Source organism: Solanum pennellii, chromosome 6 (assembly GCF_001406875.1).
Source record: "Solanum pennellii chromosome 6, SPENNV200".
Taxonomy (NCBI): domain Eukaryota; kingdom Viridiplantae; phylum Streptophyta; class Magnoliopsida; order Solanales; family Solanaceae; genus Solanum; species Solanum pennellii.
Window position 1 is genome coordinate 39,386,699 of NC_028642.1, and position 6,519 is coordinate 39,393,217.

Sequence of the window (6,519 nt, forward strand, 5' to 3'; positions counted from 1 at the left end):
GGCTTGTTAAGGTCTCCCATCTTGACATCCACAGTTTTTTCAATTGTAGCCATGTTGATTCTCCTTAAAATTGTTAGTGAAAACTTACAATATAACAAAAAATACAAGATTACAACTGAAAATGAAATGAAGAAACAAAAATCTCTTCAGGCTGAGGCGCGGATATCTCTCTCTCTTTTAGGAGATTCAAGCCCACTGCAACAAATGTTTTCACCGGTCCAGCAGTAGTTCTCTTTGATTGTCCCCTCCAGGATACAACAGCCTTCACAAAAATATAACTCAACAACTCTGGACAAGAGTTGAGTCCAAAGCTCCACAAAAAAGGAACACCTCCCTTCAATTAATAAGAACTCTCTTTTAGACAAACTTTATGCACTCTATATTTTTTTGTGAGTTGTGTGTGCCAAACCAAATGAAGACCACCACTATTTATACTACAAGAAGTCTTCCTACCAATGAATAGGAAGATAAATTGTGTAGATAATAATTTTAGGAGTTACATAAGTTACATAGTTTACATAAGTTACAAAGAATAATGAAGGAATAAAGAATGAAATAAAGAAAGGGATTGACAAATGCCTTCAATGGCAAAATAAAGTTGCTGCCTTAGTTAGTTTTTTACTCCAACGTTCAGTGAACTCCAACGTTCACTGAAACGCTTGCAATGAATTATGCCATGCATTGAATTATGCCAAAAGTAATTGGCATTACTTTTCCAGTGAGTCAATGAGGCAACAATAATCCATTAAAGAAAATGAACAATTTTAACATAAAAAACAATATTAAAACGCTCACTAACCAACAAAGGGCTTATAAGCCCTAGCTTTAAATGGGCTTGAAAGATCTTATCTCACTGTTTGCAATAAATTTTAAACATATGAAAAATATATAAATCACAAATAAAATCTGAAGAAACATAATCTTATTCATCAAAATAATGGGTACAATTCTGTTGATTCCTTGATTCTACTCTTCTAAGATACTCATTCATGATTCGAGGGCTATTAGTAGCGTATTTTTTTGAACTAGGATGATTTAAAATTGACATCTATATGAATATTCCATGAATTTTGTGAAATATTCGAGATCTTGATCTTTTTATTGAATTTTTTAGATGCATTTAAGGGAATTGAATGCCCTTTATATAGGCATAAACTATGGTTTAAGGTTGAGTAGTCTCCATGAATCCTAATTTGAGTTGAACACAATTTGTAGAGTCCCAACTCGAATTGAACACATCTTGTAGAGTCTCACAAAATTTCAATGTCTACAAATGTCCCCTGCTTCAAGGCTTGTCAAAGTGTAGATTTGATAAAACTTAAAGACGAGACTTGAAGTACTCATTCTTCCAACTTTTGTAGCTTCATATTTTCATATTTGACTTACGAGAGAAGAGATGAAGGACAAATTTGGTCCCACTGGGCGTGCCAATTTATTTACAATAAATTTTAAAGTGACAAAATAAAGTGCAATCACAATAAAACAAGAAGAAACATAAGTTTATTTATAAAGATTGTGGTACAATTCTGTTCCTCCCTTAATTCTTCTCTCATACGATTTATCCATAATTTGAGGGTCGTTAGTGGCGTATTTCTCGAGCTAGGATAATTAATATTTAACCTCTATATGAATATTTCAGGAGTTTTGTGGAATATTCGAGATCTTGATCCTTAAAAATACCCAAGAGTTTATGGGATATTTTGAGATGTCTTTTAAGGGAATTTTGTACCCTTTATATAGGTGTGAACTATGATATCATAAATTGAACACACAAGAACCTTGTAGAGATCCAACTCAAATCGAATACATCTTGTAGAGAGCTATAAAATTTCAATTTTAACACCCACCCTACCCCAATAACGGATTGGTTTGGCCGACTCATGGGCTAAGCCCATTTTGATATCTTTGTTTGATATAATAAAAAAGGACTGTTTAACCAACATAGGAGACAAAAATTGAGTAGTATTTATTTCTTTTGAGAACGTGTGTTCATGGTAACTCATAGTGGGTTGAATTTTAATTATAAAATAAAGCAAATCCTTAGTTTTACTGGTACAAATTCTTAGTGATCATATTGAGTCCTGAAAGTTGTTTTTGAAATATTACGCTTTCTCACTTTTAACTGATAATAACCCGATCATTGAAGGTCAATCTTGAGAAAGAAGCTAAAAATCTGAAGTTGATTGAAGAAGTCATTAATCCTTAAGAGGGGATTTTTCTTTTTTATTATGATTATATTCAATTGCCAATAATCAGTACATATTCTGAAAGAATCATATTTTTTTCGATCAAAGAGAATTGAGAACCCCGTGGAGAAATATTCAGTCTAATGAAACTCCTATTCAAGAACCTTTAACTATCATTCAACTGTTTATATTTTGTTGGATTCATTCTGTAAGGAGGAATAGAGATAGATGGGGTATTTGGAAGAAGGTCAATTCAAGATTCAATCTCCCTTTTGGGAGGAACAATAAGAAGATCATCAAGAATCACTTTCGGAAACTCATTCACAACAGGAATTGACTCAAGAGTAGGACTTTTGGAATATGTATCTTTAACTCGTACTATATAATATGAAACCTTTGAACTCATATTTTTTCTATTTTTAAGGCACGAGATAAACTAACATGTAGGAGTCGAGTTACTAGCCTACCGCTCTATGACTAGTTTAATCAATAATTGAAACTAACCACTCAAATTTTACAATAAATATAGGTATAACAAGTATGAAGTCAATTCATACCAAGAATAACATCAAAATCAAACATATCTGATTCTACTAGATCAGTTGAGGTGATTTTCTGAAAAACTGAGACCGAGCAATTTCTATAGACCTGTTTAGCAATATAATACAATCATCGAGATAAGTAGAGACCAAGAAAGGTTCTAATAAGATTTTGGACTGACATCAAACTTCATAGCAACATGAGAACTCAAAAAAGACAATGTAGCTACTGGATCTAATAAGGCATAAACATTAAACTAGAAGACTCATAATATACCAACGACCATATCGGGAAAAACTTTTGATCAATCTTATCGAGTCTAAAGAGTATAGAACATATTTTAGTGTTGTCCACCACCAGAACTAGATGAACAACCTTACTAAGTAGGTCGACCTAAAGAATTAGATTGAATCCATCGATGACCATCTCCACCTTTGTTCGCAACCAACAGACAATTCCTTAATTTATAACCAGTCTTACCATAACTAAAGCATGCACCAAAATCAGTTAAGTAGTCCCACATTTCTGTCATGTGGGCATACAACACCAACTAGAAGCATTGTTGTGAGACTTAGAGTTAGAAACTCTATCCTTATCCTTGTTAAACTTGGGCACCGGAGCACTTGTAAAAATGAAGTGGGACTAAATACCTTTGTCGAAATTGAGAATAACCAACACCATTGGATCTCTAGAGAGAGTAGTCAACACTATCGGTCCAAGTTTTCTTAGTCTCTCTAGATCTCAAATTTAACTTCTCTTCCTCAATATATTGAGTATGCATCATCAACCTAGAAATGTCCATCTTTTTTTTCTATCAAAATGGAGGTTTTACATTGTTTTACCACCATTTTTGAGATATCAAAAACAAACTTACTCAACGGAGCTTCAAGAGTCAGCCACGTAGTTGGAGCATGTTCGGAGAGTTGATTAAATTTCAAAGTATATTCTTTCACACTCAAACTGCCTTGCCTCAAGTTAATGAACTCTTCCATCTTATCCTCTCTTATCTCAAGAGGGGAGAATCGATCTAGAAAAGCACCTTTGAACTTATTCCAATCCAAAGGACCCGCACAAACACCCCTTTCTTCCTTTCATTGGTTGAAACACACTTAAGAAATCCCTTTCAATTGATAAACAACCAAGTCACCTTTCTCAACCAACATCACATCCATAATTAAACAATATTTTGAATCCTCTCAAAAAACTCTTGTGGATCCATCATAGTGAAGTCTCAAAACCTAGTCATAGTCATTCCCACATTTAAGTTCACGGGAGCTACAATTTTATGGGGATCAAGACACATTTGGATGCTTGTTGTACTCATGAATATGGAGAAGGATGCATGAGTACACAAGGTTCAACATTCAGAGTTTCAATAATCACAAATTAATATCCAAATGTGTCACGACCCGAGCCTACACCCTGGACGTGACCGAAACTCGATAACTATTGTTGATCCCCAAGCCAACCCTCATCTTGATTGACTACAAGCGGAAGGTTGACTCAAGTATACAAAGCTTAAAACAGAATAAAACTTCTTGAAACACTTAAATATAAGATTTAACTCAAAAGAAAACTCTAAATAAAATAAAGTATTCAACTCGCCATAAAATAGTCAACTCAAGTCTTTAAAGTATTTAATAAAATAAATTATACAAACTTCTTTACTATACTGACTATCTATGAAGCCTCTAAATGCCATTGATGGAAGTTGTGACAAGACCCACAACATCCTAACTAAAATGAAAAGTAAATGAAATCCTTCAGAAGCAAGGAGGATCACCATAGCTAACTCGAACTCTCGGATGTATCAACGAAGCTCTCGTTGATGATCATCAAAAGATGCAGGCTAGATGGCTTAGTACGTGGAATGTATGAACATGTAAGAGAAATTCTAAAGCATAAACACAAGCTTGAACTTGATAAAAATAAATATACTTATCTCTTATCAACTTACTCAACTCAACTCAAGAAAATAAGATAACTCAACTCAAAGATATGATACTCTACTCTGGGTACTAAACTCTGATACTCAACTCAATTTAAAGCAACAATACACATGCAATATAATGAAATCTTTTTAAACAATGGAAAACAACTTAGTTCGTCAAAGAAAACACAATGACAAACTCAAATTTACTTATATTATAAAGTAATAATAATTTTTGTGGAGATTCTCTGGCCGACAATCATCACTACGACCCTAAGTGGTGATACAGTGTCTTGCACACGCTGCCAGAATTGTCCTATACTTTGCTGTCATATAGAAAATTTAACTTAGTGGATCCACTTGCTAATGCTAAAAGCATCTGAAGTATCATCTAAAAAGTCTGATCTTTAACTATCCATGATGGCTACATGGCTTATGGAGACTTGAGTTATCAGAACTAGCATCCCATATCGGTGCTCAAAACTACTTCCAAAATGTACTTACCTCATACGTTTTAAAACAAAACCTCTTTCTTTGGTTTGAGATAATTACTCAAAACCTAGATTAAAATCTCTCTTGGAATTGATGTTCCCTTTTTTTTCTCAAATTTGAAAACATTCTTAAACTCTTTTGGAATACATAGTCCTCATATTCTTATTTAAAGAAATGAATTCAATCTTTACCCTTTACTCTTTACTCAACTTGAACTTTAAGTCTTAAAACAAAGTTAAAATGTTTGTGAAAGACTTCTTAAAATATGCTTCATGCCGAATTATGGACGTGAACGACTCAATGCAAGATTTTCAATAACCATAGATAGAAACCAATACTTGGAACTCAAGAAATTCAATGATACTACTCATTTCAAGAATGCTCAACTCAGAGGGCTCATGTGAAATTATGAGCATGAACTACTCAACTCAAGGACTCAAAGACACTTTTCATCTCAAGACTGTTCGACTTATAGGGTTCATGAGGAATTAATGGCATGAACAATTCAACTCAAATATTTCATGGATAACATGTTATAGTCTCATGATTAGAATTATAAACTCAAATGGGTTAGAAACATATTACTCGAGACTTAGAACCTGAAGATGCTACTCCTCTCAAAGGTACTAGATTGATGGAGTTCATGCGGAAGTTATGGGCATAAACGACTCGACTCAAGGGTCAAAATATCAATAAGGAACTCTTGACTCTTCTCATTCTCATACTTACTTCCTAAAAACTTAGTTCAAATTGATAATTGATCACAAAGGATTCACAATTGAAATCAAAGACTTTCTTGAACTCTATTTTTAACTCTCTCTTGACTGTGAATTACGAATTTAAGAGTTATGGTTCATGATATTAAGGATCTCGTGATGAAAAAGTAGACTCATGATTAAACTCTCCTCACTCTCATACTCAAGTCAAGAAATAAGTTACTAAAAGTTGTAGAAGACTCTACAAAAGTTCCTCGAATATTCGAAAGAATCCTCGAAATTTAACTCTTAACCCTACCTTGAAATTGAATTATGAATTCAAGGTTATGATTCATGTTATGAGTGATTTCTAGGTGCTTAGAAGTAGTTTACAGTGTTTAGAATAAAAAAGGAGTAAAAGTACCCTTAGAAAGAACTCAAACAGACAAAACGATAAAGAATAGATGGGGCAGGCGACCCTGGCGCTCTGAATGGCGGGGGGCGCCAGACCCTGAAGTTCAAGAAGTGTTTGGGGCGCTCTGGCTGGCGTTACACGCTAGGCCCTAATCCAGAAAACTTCGACGACTTTCCTTGCTCATTTTCTCACTCTAACTCGCCCAGAATTGAACGGTTTATTCCTCAATCACTTGATTCAATTACTTAACATAATTAAACT